The 15754-nt window shown below is 43.0% G+C and overlaps 1 protein-coding gene across 1 annotated transcript in view; it reads right to left on the reverse strand.

Annotated features, from left to right (window-relative positions):
- The window catches only part of DHRS11 (dehydrogenase/reductase 11), a 568551-nt gene that overhangs the window by 391873 nt on the left and 160924 nt on the right, over positions 1-15754 (reverse strand). The window lies entirely within an intron of this gene.

Raw genomic sequence — 15754 nt, forward strand, 5'->3', positions numbered from 1 at the left:
ACAGAAAATCTGCAATTGTTTGCTTATTTATCCTATTTTGAACAACGGGACTTGAGTTGTTCTTTAGGCCCCCAGGAGATTTACAGAGATTGACAGGTGCCCGGCCTGCCCCGCACCCGCTTAATCTCCAAGATGCAAACCTTAAAGTAGGGGTTTACAATACAATGGGGTTCACATTTTGTAGTGATACCGTACTTTCAAATTGTACTTTGTGGATGGGGTGGGATCAACATACAGAACAGCAAATGGGAACTATTTATGAAAAAGAAATGTTTGGTGGTTAATAAATATATCACACTTTTTATATAGAGAATTATATACATCAGACAATTATACTTTGTCAAAACAATTTAGCAATAGTACACGACCTGGTTGGCTTTCCCAACGTCTTGTGGGCTGAGTAAATATTCCAAGTCTAGTGAATAGCAGCAAGGACGGGTAATTAAGCTAGAAGCACCCCAACATAACGTCCTGGGGTCGAAGGACATGTATTTCTTTATTACATGCAGTGAGGCTTTCCCAAATGATTCTTCCCCTGCTATGCAACCCCAAGACCCTCTCTTCATAGCATCTCTTTCCTGCAGCCTCTTATTGTTCCCTTAGCTCACTGTCTCTACTTCAGCAGACCAAATTCTGGATACCCTTGGCAGGCCACAGTTCACTGCTCCATGGTCAAGCCTAAGCGTTCTGATATTACTATAGTGGTGATTTTGCGCTGCATAAAAGAATAATGTGACAAAATGAGGAATGGCACATGCAGAGCCATTTCTTGTGTTAAGAAAAAAAAAGATGGCCACCACAGATATGGCAAAGGGAACTCCCATAGCCCTACTAGTTGCGCTGAGAGATGACTCACACGTTGTTTTACTATCATGCTCTTTCCCGGTTCCTCAGCTGGGCTACAATGGGCGTTAGGGGTTTTGTGACGCACCAGCGGGTACATGGCAGCCCAGAGGGAAGGCTCGTAAATTCCCATGCTTGCCCTGCAAACATAAACCTTAGGCACTCTGAGTTCCAATCGGGTAGTGAATCTCTCAGCTGTAGAGGATCCCTTAGTAGTGGTCAAAGTGTATGAAAAGAAGTAGTGGAACTATGTTCCCTGCTGGCCTGTCCCCGCTCCCCACAAACCCATCACCACGCCCAATACAAACCCCCAAACAAACGTGTCTTCTGTTGAAGAGTGCAAGTTTTAACTTCTTCCTTGGTATTCTTGACTGCAGAGGTGATAAGAATGCTGGATGAGCTTGCTTTTACTAAGCCGAATTTGTGTTTATTTCTTTTTAAAAAAATCTTTTTCTCTTCTGGTCTGTATATTGGTATTGAATTATGAATGTGTGAAGAGTTAGTAATTTGTACTTTTGTAGAGTTAATGATGATGAAAGCATGTCTCTTGTGTTATAATGATGATGAAAGTATTTTACTTCTTTTTTAAATGATATGATTGTTTATTATTCATGTTTTCATATTTTTGTACTACATATGTGTAAAAGTTCAACTATTGAACAAACAAAATAAAATATTAAAATAAAGAAACTTCTTCCTACACTTTTATTTTAAAACAAAACCCTTGAGGCACGTTTTCTTTGTAAAATAAAAGTATAGACACAGTAAAACTTAAGTTAAAAAAGTAGAGGAACACCACTCTCACCCACTGTCCCTTAGAGGATGAATTATTTTCATCGAAGTGTTTGTAAAGTTGAAACTCGTTCAGACGCTTGACATTTATTACCAGTCTGACTTTGTATTTCCTTGTCACTAGGAAGACATTGCTGAGAAAAGAACGCTGTGGTGTTGACGACTATCGCAATTGCATTCTTCGTTGCTAGGTGTTCGATCGCCTGGTCCAAAATCAGTGCATTTTCTTACAAAAATCTTATCTGGGAAGGAGATCATGCTTGCTAGGGCTCTGCAAAAAATTCTAGAAGGATGCCTTGTACTGTCTGCAGGACCCATACCCACTGCACCTCCCAGTAATCGTGCACAAGTAATTGAAACAGATTGCTAGTCTCCCAACTGCGCTGCTTACTTGTTTGGGCTTTAGTTTGTTTTTGCAACCCTACATCAGCTTTGGCTCTCCAGACGTTTTGAAATACAAATCCCACCAGTCCTATCTAGCATAGTCAATGGTGAGGGTTTGGAGTCGCAGCCCAAAACATCTGGAGAGCCACAAGTTGCAGAACCCTAACATACATCCTCTTTCTCTAGCGCCTCTCCCATGCTTAAGAAAGTTGGTGGTTCCCGTGCTCCCGAAGTAGTCTCCACATCCTCCCTGGGACCTTTGTTGATACTGGCCTCAGCTTGACTAGCTGCCCCCAACTCATCCTGCCCTATCGAAAACCTTGGCATTGCAAACTACCTTCCACAAGTGCAGCAATTGGCTACAGCAATATATGTCCCTATAGACGTTCACATTTTCTTCATGAATTAGTCTTCAAATCGGAGGAATCTACCATTGATTACATATATACTGATTCTGCCACATTTCTATTAATCAAGGAGTTAGTAATCTGTAAACAACCCCAGAGTGACCATGATCAACTCACATTCACCTGGGCTTGTGAACGTATTGCCCCCCAAACCTATCATTTAAAAAACACCTACCTGGTAAACGGTGTCCGTAACAGATTGCAGATTACCGAAGATTCACCATATAGTCTTTTATTCTGTTTAAAATGTAAAGTGCCCTTAAATTCTGAAATTACCTCCCGAGACACTTGTTATGCTACCACGCTACAATTGTTCTCTGAACCCGAAAATAGAGGGAAAAACCTCCTTTTACTCACAAACATGCCTTTGATGGAGACCTGCAACATCGAAAGCTCACCTTACGAAGAGAGATAAGACAACTTAGGAAGCCCAAACCGAACACCTATTTGATGATGATTAAACACTTGAAGTTGGTCTACAAAAATTGGGTTATAGGAAGGAAGGCGCCTATGTATCAAAATGACAGTGAGAATATGTTGAAAGCCCTGTCATCGAAAAATTCGAGATCAATATGGCAATTACGTAATCAATCTGCTTTTACCTCTCAACTTGCATTACAAATTAACCCAGTAACTGAGCAGAATTGGATAGCCCACTTTGCGATGGCATATGCAATTTATAACAAAGCGATACCACCGATAAGTGATATCCGACCTCTTATTCTGCCTCTTGACCTTGAATTCAATAATGATGACATAGAATTTTATATTTCAAATCTTAAAACCTCACGGGCCCCCGGCCCTGATGGTCTTTCAAATACTTATTAAAAGCCAATAGTAAGCTTTGGGCATCACTGAAATGATAAGAACTGGAAAAATTCTGTCTTCCTGACGTAAATCAATTATAGTCCCGATCTTTAAGAAAGGAAACAGTCAACAACCACAAAGTTATCGACCAATCGCCCTTTTGGACGTGCCCGGCAAACTTTTTAGTAGACTAATACTTCGTGATTTCAATCAGTGGACAATTAAAATGGATCTTACTGACCCCCATCAAACAGGCTTTCTTCCGGGCATTGGCACATCAGTTAATTTAACTGTAGTGACCGCTATCCAACAACAAGCGCTCAATTCCAAACAAGGACTTTACATCGCATTTGTGGACTTTAGGTCTGCTTTCGATTCGGTGAGTCGAGAATTACTGGTATACAAACTAATTGCCGCAGGAAGTCCGCCAACCCTTCTAGCTCTGATAGTCCAACTTCACTCTGACACCTCCATCCTCTGACGCCATGTGCAAGGCTTATTATCTGCACCAATCTCGACATATCATGGACTAAAACCGGGCTGTGTGTTGGCAGCCGTCTTGTTTAACTTTTTTATCTACGACTTAAGAAATATCTTTAAGTCATGGTTAACGGACCCTCCGCGGTTAGGCCAAGCCGAGATACCTTGGCTCCTCTATGCGGACAATTTGGTTCTTCTGTCCAAGACACCGACTGGCCTTCAGAATCTACTGGTCGCTCTGGAGCACTATGCTAAAATAAATGGCCTTCAAATAAATACCTCCAAAACTAAGATCTTGCGTCCTAAAATAAAACGATCATCCAAATCAACATTTTTTAACAGCACTCTAAATAACACGCTCGAAACCGTTGATGAATATAGATATCTTGGAATCAATATCAACAATGCCTCGAAAGATGATAATTATGTGAATTACTGACTTGAATGGAAAGATAACTGCTAATACTTCGCAAGCAATGCTAATACAAATCACTTTCTAAATTCAGAAAGTAACAGCGACAATCCTATATGGGAGTGAATCTAAACCCTTGAAAAGCAAGACATTTTGGACACTCATGGAAGGGCGTTTCTGGAAACTAATCTTAAACCTTCCTAAGAGCCAACCCATGTGCAGCATAAGATATGAACTGGGCTTACCCTCTCTATATGTCATGGCTACTTGGAAAATTCTTGCCCTATATAGAAAATTACTTCTAAATTTAGAATGCAGTAAAATCTCGGCAAAGCTTGCGAAGTATATGCTTGAATCTCTCCACTCTTATCCACGGGTCTGAAGAAAATGTGTAAAATCTGTAATGGTTTCAGCAAATATCACAGAAATATTACTAATGTCAAACCCTAGTAAAGCAAAATATATTTTGTGGCGACTAGATTGGATCCATAATACGGATCTCTGTAAAACTTACAAAATCTACAGAGAAAATCCGTTAGAGGAGAAGGCTATTGGTACAACAGAAACATACCTGTTGAAATTTCCAGATTGCAAACTTTAAATTATCTTTTTAAGATTTCATTTGAACTTAAGTTTAACTCGGGATCTACAAGCACAGAGGCACCAAACTTCAATGCAAGAACATTTCTGTAGATTTTGCTGTAACCAACAATGCCCTGAGACGCTTCAACAGGTCTTAACTGCCTGCCCCATGTTGTTTGAACAACGTATAACATTATTCAAATCTCTTCTTAAAGATCAAATCATTATAACTGTGGAAGACCTCTGCAAGAGACTTTATCATACCAGATTATTGAGATTACAGATTGCAATCGCGAAATACATACTACAACTCAAATTAGAACCTGAAAGACTGCCTTAAATTGAAATTATCAACACTATCAAAATAGCCCTATGACCTCTTGTGTGAACATGTCTTGGATATGCTTATGCAGTGGAGGACCAATAGCATTAGCTTGTTATGACTTTTTAATGAGTAGCAATGATTTAAATACTCAATGCTTTTGCTTTTTCCTTTGCTTTATTTTGAAGACTGATTTGGGATTATTAACTCCCTATGAAACAACTGATTATGTGTGACTATATTTATCATGCCTACTAATAATGCATGTTTTGCATTTGAGTATTTTACTGAGTTTTATTTTTGCATTTGTACTTTTGTGTTATGTATCTTCATAAGAAATGTTCTATTTACGGCTTACAATTTTATGCAAAAAAATGTATTGAAAAGTAGTTGTTTTACAACTGTAACAATAAATTTTAAAAAATAGGAGGCCTTCTGTTTTCTCGGTCACATTGGATGAGAATACTTACCCGCCTTCCTTACTGAAAGGGCGCTATTGGCATTGCCCAGCATGTATATTGCTCTCTGGGCTCATCCCATAATTACATCTGGGTCTATTGGATCTACATAAATCTTTGCTGCTTTCACCAACTGCATAATCTTTGCAAGAGGGGCTGTAATAGCTAGTAACTTGCTGGGGCAAACCTGCCGGGAATGGCAAATAGCTTGTTTCAGGTCCATACTGAATTGCCGTCAAAAAGTGATCATTTTAGGGTCAAGGGTTGGAGTGGCAGCTATATTTCTCAATGACTAAGGATATTCTGCCCTTAGTTTGCTTCTCATCTTCCCATCGAGTAGCGCAGTCTCCTGTGCTTGCATTTCGTTACCTTAGGTGTAGGTTCCCAGTTTATTAAACTGGGGTTGATGTGCGTTTGGGACAAAATCCCCTTCCTCCTCTCGCTACCTCGCCCCTCTCTAAATCTTGCCCTCCTCAGAATGGTAGTCCCCTCTGCTGGTTCCTAGTCTGTGGATAAGTATTCCTCCTCTTTGTCAGACGCGAGGATTGAATATTTGTCCATGTGGGGGATGGATTTCTCAGCTTGTCGTACCTGTGTTCAGAGTGTGCTTGCTTTTCCAAGAATGCTCTTATAAGCCTGCAAGAGTTAATTCCCTGCGTTCTTATTTTTTCCTCTCTATGTATATAGCAGAGCATTGTGGGACGCTGCAGGGTTTGCACTTGGGCCCCTGATGTTACCCAGGCTTTCTACATGCTGTTCAAGGGGGTAGACGTTAAGCACTTGGTGAGCCATTTAGCTTTGATCCCCAGCTGGCGTCATGTTTTATATTTACGCGCCTTATGCCTGGGAACTGTAGCACCGCTCTAGGGTGGAACAGGACAGGACGTTATAGGCAGTCCCAGGTCTAGCAGTGCCCTGTTCAAGATTTTCCGCACAGGGGGAGACCCCTGCTTTTCATCTCGGCGCAGCGTGATTGTTGAATAGATTATTGAATGCCACCACACAAATTGTGCCAGTTAAGAGTTTTTATTCATGCGATTTGTCCGTTGCGGATACGTGTTTCGGCCTTTGGCCTTCTTCGAAACTGGACATTTACCAATTAGTAAACATGATAGAATATCTTCAAGTTTTTCATTTTATATTCTTATGTTGTGACAAGTAAATGGGTAAAATCCCTGTGCCTAGATCCCTGGAGATTAGTTCTCCTCGCGGCAGCGGGTTTGTTAAATAGGCGCTGATGCCGTGCCTCTGTCACTCACTAATAGAAAGTCATTGACCGATAATGACTTTCTATTAGTGAGTAACAGTGTAATGCAAAGGGCAATGCTAGCTCATACAATGTAAATTGTCATGATGACACTTCACGTTGTGTGAGCTGGCGGCGCCCTTTAGTAGCACAGCGCCCATGTGTGACCGCACCACTTGATCGCACCTTGAGCCGGCTCTGGTTATACGAGCGCCTGCAGGGGTTGTAGGAGGAGATGTGCTACCGCTTAAGAGCCTGTGGACATAGTAGGAGAAGTGGAATGGCATTGGCTCGAGAGAGAGAGAGAGAGGCGGGTTAACTCTGTACCATTTGCAGTTTGCTCAGGAGAATGCATGCTTCGATTCACTCAATTCAAAATGTTCCTGTGGCTACCACGAAATGGTGGTACCGCAAGCAACCATGCGTGAGGCCCTGCCGGACCACAGTTCCCGCTGCTTGTTTTAGGTCATTCCGGATGAGGGAATTAAATCTTGCTCGTTTGATCCTGCGAGCACAGACGCTGGCGCAACGTGCACATGCTCCTACTTAGACTCAATCTCAGTAAACACAAGAAACAGGATTTCAGTCCTCAAACGTCAGACAGAAGTGCTTAACTGTTCTCTAAACATCAAAGAAAGCGGACGTGTTCGGGCAATTAAAGGAAGATCTAAGGACTAGTGGACTTTGACTGGTTAAGGGTTTCACGTGAGGTAAAACTCCTCCTCCTTGGGGTTCATGGGAAGGGTAGTTACTTTACATTTGTAAGTAAAGTTAGTGCTTTTCTCTGGGGATTAAAGTTTGAGAAGCATAATACGAGCCTCTGTTCTTGCGAATTGGAGATTTGAGAGGAGTGGCATGGGGTAAAGGTTGGAAGCAAAAGCTGGGAATCACAAGCAATTAAGTGGTAGGGAAAACCAAAGGAGCAGGTGAGCTTACCAGGAGGGGCGGTGTAGAGGGTAAAAAGTGGTGCACCAAAAATGGAAACTTCGTGAACTCACAAATGGAGAGGTATATGGTCATAGTTCATGCTCCATGAGAAAGAGAATGAATGGTCTGTAAGCAAAGAAGTAATCTAGGCAAAATTAATTTCTTGGATACCAAATATGCGAGGGCTCTGAGGCTTAAGTAAGACCATGTAAAGGTCTGCTGAGAGTTCTAGAAGGATGAATATGGAGGAGAGTTTGGCAGGAGGGGCAGTTCTGAGAATGTTAGAGACGTGATTCACTGCCACATCCGTGGACATATTGCTGTGGGGCCCAGATTGGAGGTGGTTGCAGATGGTGTTCACCTCAAGGTATATAGCATCCAGTTGAAGACTACCAACTCAAGGACTTTGTAATTGCATGATAAAATGGTTCAAGACTATAATTGGCTGGGTTGTTACAGCTAGAACTGTGGCAGTTTTGAAGTGGGGAGGAGGTACCTGCTTTAAGAGAACAGTTAAAGATGGATGTGATGAATCCAATGGAGTCATCACGGATTTCCCGGTGGTAACCTCCTCCTATGTGGCCAGGCGATGGAAGCTGCTACCCGATTCTGACCCTGAGGGAGAATCACATGGGTGGAGACAATTACAGGGGAGAGGTCATGCCTTCATTGGATGAGACATGGTATCCCCCATTTCCCCATGAAAAAGACCCTATTATACCCAATACCCTAATGGCCTATTGCCATGCATCTGTTCCCCTTTAGCGAAAAGGAGAAAGCTTTTCCCAACAACCTTTAGGCCAAACTCCCATCCCTGGTCTAAAAAGTAAAAGCTACAAGAATACCTTTTCCAGTTCGAATTCCCCTTCATATAAAACTGGTTTTTCAAATGGAACCATTGAGAGAGATTATCCAAGTACTTTACATCAGTGGACTCCCAATCCCACAACCACCTAAGTACTGGGACGAGGAGGATGAAGGAATTGATGCAGAGCAGAAGGAGCTTCACACTCAATGAGCGTGTCACCAGTGCGTGGGATATTTAAAGATGGAAACCAAACTATTGGCAGCAGCTGTTCAAGAGAAGATGTTGCATCTATCTCGGAGGCGTGTGGAAGCTGGAGGCACAAGCTGTTGTGGGTGAGCCAAGGGGCTCACCAGCAGAGAGGTATATTAATGTTGCACGAGCAGACCGTGCTGCAAAGACACCAGGAACCACAGGAGGATTCCGGAGCGTGCAGCAGCTGGTAGAAGCAGTGTTACCCTCACTGAGACCTGAAGGAAAGCAGGCAAGCAGGAGTGGAGGGCAAGAGAAGACAGAGAGACGTCAAAGCAGCCCAGAGAGGGAAGCAGGCAGAAAAGCTACACCATGTAAGCACAAACGTGACCGAAGACACCATAAAGAGCCGGTGAGTCAGCACAAGTCAAGTGGGTACCCCAGGGCATTAACCTGCCAAATACAATTTGTAAAGCTGCAAAGAAAGAAACAATAAGGACATTGTTTGTGAGTCAAATGGGCAAAGTACAAACATGAACCCCAACAACATAGGAATGCAGATATGGGGAAAACTTAAAGCGATCATGGAAACAACTAGATTTAGTGAACCAAGGACGATATACGCAATTATGGATCTAAAGGCAAACTGTTATATTTGCATGAAAGTAAGAAGTCCTGGCACCAGGCAGCTACAAGTACATGCAAAATCCTGGTAGGACACCGACAGTTGCAAGTGCTGAAGATGTTCTGGCATGGAGTATACCAGGCAGTTGGAAGTGCATTGAAGCCCTGGAAGGGGAGTATACCAGGCAATTGCAAACTTACAAAATGTCCCAAGAAAGGACTTTCTAGAAGAAATTACAAAGCGCAACAGCTTTGTATCGAACAGGATTGTTGTGGGCCAAGAAAAGACACAAACAACTGTTAGAACAAGGAACATTGCCAGACCATTGAAGAATCCAGGGGAAGGGAATCACCCTCTAGAACCAAGGTTCTGTTACCTTGGAGAACTTTTATGTTGGAGCTGTTCTATTTTTATTGATGAACACAAACACTTCTTGCAAACTAAATACATTTCCCTTCTCACTTTATTATTTGGCTTGTAGTTTGAGGGTCGGGATAGAACGTATGGACACAAGGGCGGTTTTGATTTCTAACATCCCGACAGTGACAGATCCTTAGTTTTTGGTATTAGTTAGGGAGTTCCTCTGAGAGCATGGTCAGAGAGGTATTTTCCCAACCTGTTTATGTTAATAAAAGTCTTTAACCAAAAACATGACAACTTTGTGTCCGGCTTTCACTTCTGACCCCTCACAGGGAGGAGAGACAGGAGTAGATAAGGGGTACTGTGACGGATTGTTTGATAAGAAAATGTGTCCACAGGGGAACATTATGGGTTGGATTTCTGGAGAAATGGGGTGTGTGTGTGTGTGTGTGTGTGTGTGTGTGTGTGTGTGTGTGTGTGTGTTGTAAGCGAAAGTGGGCGACAGAGTTATAGTTGAAGAGGACTTGTTTGATGGAGATGGGATGTGGGGGGGAGAGAGAGTCTGAGGGAGAGAGACAGAAGGGAGAGCAGAACAGGGCAGTGAGCGAGTGAGCAGGCTGTTCCCTGTTGTGGGCATGATTCATTGCCTGTCGGATCCCAGGTGGAGAATGATCCCTCTGTGAGCCAGCCTGCTCACATGTTATTTTAATTCAGACCTCTCGATCAGCAGAGCAAAGAAGGGCCTTGAGCATGCTATTCCCAGCCTGTTCTGGCATTTTCAGGCATACCTATCTGAGTCACTCTGTGCCTGGACCATTGAACACTGAAAATTAGAAGCCGGCAATAACAAAGCCGTAGTCCCCTTCTGGCAGAATAATAACAAATCTTCATAAAGTTAAATACCTATCTGGATGATCACAGGGACAGGTTTTGCTGAATTTCTATTTCAATTAAAAATGTAACTTTCATTTGTTTTTGTTTTTTTAACAGCGCTTGCACTTTTTAGAGAGTCAGGTTTTAGATGTTTTAATAGTAGTCTTGAAGATTTGAGAAGCTAGAAAACCTGTGATTGGTGTAATGACAATCGCTCACCCTTGAACAAAGACTCTGCTGCCACTGACCATTTATAGTAATGTACCCATGGACGCCAAGGTTAAATGGATGTAAACTAGACCGTGCATCGTCATCATTTTACGCTGTTTTTTTTTTAATTAAAGTGTACATTAAAACATAAGTGAAAAATTATCTGCCTCTGCATGATTACGCACACAGCACAGGAACTCTGAAAAATACAATTGTGCAATACTGGTTTGCTTTCATTGGAAAAAAAGCATAATTTGTTACAAGATATTAATTCTCAATTGCAACTTAGTTTTCTATCTTATTTATTTTACAATTCTAAAATGCTAGGAACACACATATGCACAGTGCTTCCGTTTGCTCCACGAGCAGCAACACAGCAGAAGCTGAATGGAAATAAACTGTTCCTTTTATCACAGTGGGCAGTTTGTTTTTTTGAAAGGCTTCAGAGAAATACATTCTGTTTCGGAGGCTTTTATTCATGGCTTGCAATTACATCCATGTAGATAAAAATCAAAAGAATCCTTCTGGTTTCTGTCAAGTAACCTGACCTTTGCACTGCCCTCTGCTCTAAACCTGTGTGTAAATGTACACAGGAAATAATAAAGCTGTCGTATTTACAAGATTGTCATGCATAAAAAGGCCTAGTACGCACCTTATCTGGGGGCCTGGCAGGAATGCGCTTTTATTTTACGTATCTGAGCCATTTAATTAGGCAGAACAAGCGCAAAGCACTTTATGCACCTGCATCCTATTTTACTTATTCCTCATATTTTTAGCATTGTTGCTTAGACTATTTGAGTACATTGTAAGGGTGCAGAAGTAAGGCTCGGACACAATGGTGGCATATTTTTGGGTACAGACTTGTATTAATCAGGAAAGGGCTGGGAAAATACCTCTCCATCCCTAAAGCTAAGAGGGGTGTCTCTGCCTTCAGGAAATCTAGTGAAATGGTCAGGTTGTCCAAAACCAAAAAGTCTGTCACTGTTGTGCTTCCAAAAGTCTACCTCTGTCTCTAACACTAAAAACTTAAACCAACTGTGCAGTGAGGATCTCTTACCAAAGTAAAGTGTTCATAGTGGTTCCAACCAACAGAACAGTGCCCAGTCTCTCAGGTAATCAAAACTGGTGAAGTAAGCAATGTTCATAAATATAGGATTCCAAGGCTAGGGTTCTGCTCCTTTCCCCTATAAAACGTCTTCTCCTCATAATGTCCTTCATTTTGGGCTTCTGAGCCCTGTATCCCTTTTAGGTAAAAAGTCACTTGGCAATTCACAAGGATAGACTTCTCAGATTCACAGTTCTTTATCCCACCAACTTGGCACACTTCCTTACCAAGCGTAGGATTATATCCTTCTAATTCGTTTTTTTCAGTTCCAGTGTTATTGACCCATTTGTTCCCAAACGTTCATGTGGGTGCGCGTCCCAGACGCGCAATATTCTGAACGGCTGGGTTCACTCTCCTGCCAAGCAATTCTCTCTTTGTTTCACAGACCTTATTCCTCGTTACTTTAGGCATTTTCCTTTCACATGGGTGCAGGTCCCAGACTTGCAATGTAGCATTGTATACACTTGGTTTACTCCCCTGACAACTCCTTGTTGGCTTATTTTACAATTAAGGTCCCAGACCCTCTTATTCTCGGTTTCTCACATGGGTGCGGGTTCCAGAATCTCAATTCGTTATTGTATCGATTTGGTTCACTCTCCTGCCAAACTAACAATTCTTCTTTCTCTATCTTGGCTGTCCTTGGGGTCACAGACCCTCTTAACTGTTTCTCATATGGGTACAGGTGACAGACTCGCAATATCATCTCAGGGTCCCAGACCCTCTTGTTCCTGCTTCTACTTTCACCCCCTTGCTTGCCCAGACCTGGAATGCCTCTCGGGTATTCCCCGTACCTGTTTCTTGCAGGTACCAGCATTTCCCCGAGCTGCTGCATTGCTCCTTGAGGCTCACGTAGCGTTCGGGTTGTCGGCGGTGTCGCCACCGGCTCTGCAAATGTGCAACTCTGCCTGGGTCCGCGTCTTCCTTGCACGGAAGCTTTGCCAGGGCCGGAGCCGTCCATAGGTTCGTCACAGCAGCGGCACCAATAGTCCTTCCGTCCTGGAGCATGTTTGAGTTCTCCTTCTCCTCTGTCCATGGCTTCTCTTTCGTCTCTTGTCTGCTCGGCCGGTGCACAGCTTCCGTAGTTCCTCCGCGGAGGACCGTTCTTCTCTAGCATCCCAGCAGAGTGTCTTTTGAACTCCAATTCTGGATTATTTTATTCGTTCTTGCCAAACAGCTCCTGTGAGAAGTGTTGCGCAAAGCGTCTCGCTTGCGTTGCGTACCTGCTTTCTTTTGTTGCTGTATGGATGGTGAAGCCGGAATGCTGCAAGGTAGATGCCAGGTGACCAGATGACAAGATGAGGCAGGAAACCAACCCAACAATACCCCAATGAACAGGGTAACATTGGAACAGCTCCCCACGCAACGGAACGGACCTTCCCTGATTTACGTGGTGGAAGGCCACACGAAGTCCAATGTTCAGGAGACTCTTCAGCAAGCAGTAGAGGATGGAATTCCAACTGGCAGCAGCGATGGAACAGATGGGAAAGGCTGTAGAAGACTAGGCAACGGAAGCATGACAGGAGGCAGGACAAGGGGGGAACCAGAGTGGCCCAAGGCAAGAAGGGAGAGAACGAAATTTAAGGCACAAGGGAACAGGACAGGAATCAAGGGGAAGATCAGGAACCAAAGAGGTAGCTCGGACTGGCAAGAGAGCTAGCAAAGGAACTGATACCAGGAGCAAGGACACGGACAAGGAAGTCTACATTGAGATGCGCAAAGGAGCGTCTACACACTGCTTTCATAGGCAGTCAAGTAAGAGGAAGGATGGGAAACTGAGGCAATGGTTGCCCCGGCAACCCGAAGAGCATGGCGGATCGCGCATGAGTGAAGAGCCGAACAGTGTCCATCCCATGCGCAGTACTGGGTGCGCCCATCACTGTTGGTGCCTGTGCCGCGCATATCCGAGGCCACCTCCCGCACGGGTTGAGCCTCCAGGAGGGCACCTGGGACCCCACACCACAGCGCCAGGTGAGTGGCATGACAAGAAGCTAGACCGCTCACGCTGGTTCAGCAGAGTGACCCTCAGACTCTCAGTCATCTTCTACTTCACAGTACTTATTTTCAAACCAGATTCAACATACTTGGTATTCTGATATTTTAGTCGACACCAGAACATATTGGTGCCATCTAGAGAGGAGGAAGGAGGATTTTGTATTGGAGAAGGGGTTGGGTGTATTGAGCCAGGGGCATAGTGCGTTCTCTGAGAATAGTCATGCCCAATCCCATAGGGGGCTTCCTTCCACATGCGATCCTCCCTCTGTGAACCATTCACAAGGCGACTATTGTAGTGTGGATGCACTGCCCTGGCCCCATGGGAAAGGTGTCTCCGTGGGGGAGAAAGGACAACATCCTCAGATTTGTCACAACATATTGAGACGGATAACTATTTTAATGTGCTTCCAGACTTGAACTTGGGCTAAATATCTGATTATTGAGAGTGAAGATTGAGAAGCTCAGATAAACGGAGACTCAGACTGTGAACCATGTTGAATTGTGGTGATTTAGGAGGATGTGATTGTATCCTTTGGGAAATCTTACTAAAAAACTGAGGTGACTGTGGGCATGATTCCCTTGAGCCCCCTTTTTGAAACCAGATAGTAAATCCCCAGGTGCGGCAATCACTGGTTCTTGTTGCCTCATAAGCTTTTGGCTTTCTTGGAAGGTTTTATCAAATGTACTGGGGCTGACTGGACATGTTGCCTTTAAGCTCCTTGCTCGGAAATTAGATATGTAAACCTTAGGCGTGATACATCCTTGGTTTTTGTCAGTTTATGAGCTTCTGGCTCATTCTACTTACAGAGGTGTAATAAGGGTTCAATTAATTTCATGTTTAGGGCTTTTAAATCTTAGCTTTTAATCCCTTTTTGAGTGATACGTGTTATTGTGATAAGCCCCAAGATAGAAAGAATCTACTTGGGGCTTGGATGGGACTAGCACAGGATAAAGGTGCATGTAGGCTATGCAGGGATACAAATAAAAATAAGAAAATTAGACATGTGACTACACAATGCCCCGCTATATGGAGCATTTATACATGTTACTTTGAAAATCATGTAGAAAACACGCAGGGAATTCAAAGTGAGAATTTCTGGTTAAGGTGTATATCGGGCTGCAGCCCGGCCATGGTATTAGCAATTCTGAGAGTCTGCAAGGTGGCAGGTATATGTGCGTTGATTTACTGCTTTAGATAACTTGTATGTATGTTTTCATTTATATTCTTGTTTCCTTTCTGCTGTTTTTATGTGTGAAATGTATTGTTGCAACTGTTGCACACTATATAAAATAAAAAATAAAAACAAGTCTACTTCTATAACCAACCTAGTGGGTGATATATTGGAGCCAAGACAAGGAGATACAGCTGTGATGACTGAAGTACCTGGTATGCCTCTAATCACTGTAGGGGACAGATTAAGGCCAACAACAAACCAAGAAGTGGCTACCAGATACACCTTGCTGAAAACCAGCCGTCTTCATTCTTGTACAGCCAACTCCACCACATGTATATATGATGCAACAAAACAGCACATATGATCAATCTACTTGGTAAAAGGGGGGGGGGACTTACTGATCTACATGGCAATGTTAAGATTTGTGATCAAAGAAACATCAGGCGAGCAGTGTTGGTTCCTTAAATATCATTGATGATATGATACGAATATTAAATAACTGAAAAACGATACAGTTGATGCAGGAAAGCATGGCATCAGAGTCAAGGTAAAGGCCACAGAATGACTCTGTTAACATGGATCTTACTGAGGCGACCAAGCTTCTTCTAGAAGCACACATATTAGGGTAACTACAGAGCTACTGAATCAAAGGAGTGACCTGTGGGCCCCTATTTTACAATCTGACTTATTTGACACTAATGAGGATATGGAAAACAATATTCCACCACGAGAAATGTCAGACCTGCAAAAATGTGCA

The sequence above is a fragment of the Ambystoma mexicanum genome, chromosome 9 (genome assembly GCF_040938575.1).
Source record: "Ambystoma mexicanum isolate Mex_15411 chromosome 9, UKY_AmexF1_1, whole genome shotgun sequence".
NCBI classification, from domain to species: Eukaryota; Metazoa; Chordata; class Amphibia; order Caudata; family Ambystomatidae; genus Ambystoma; species Ambystoma mexicanum.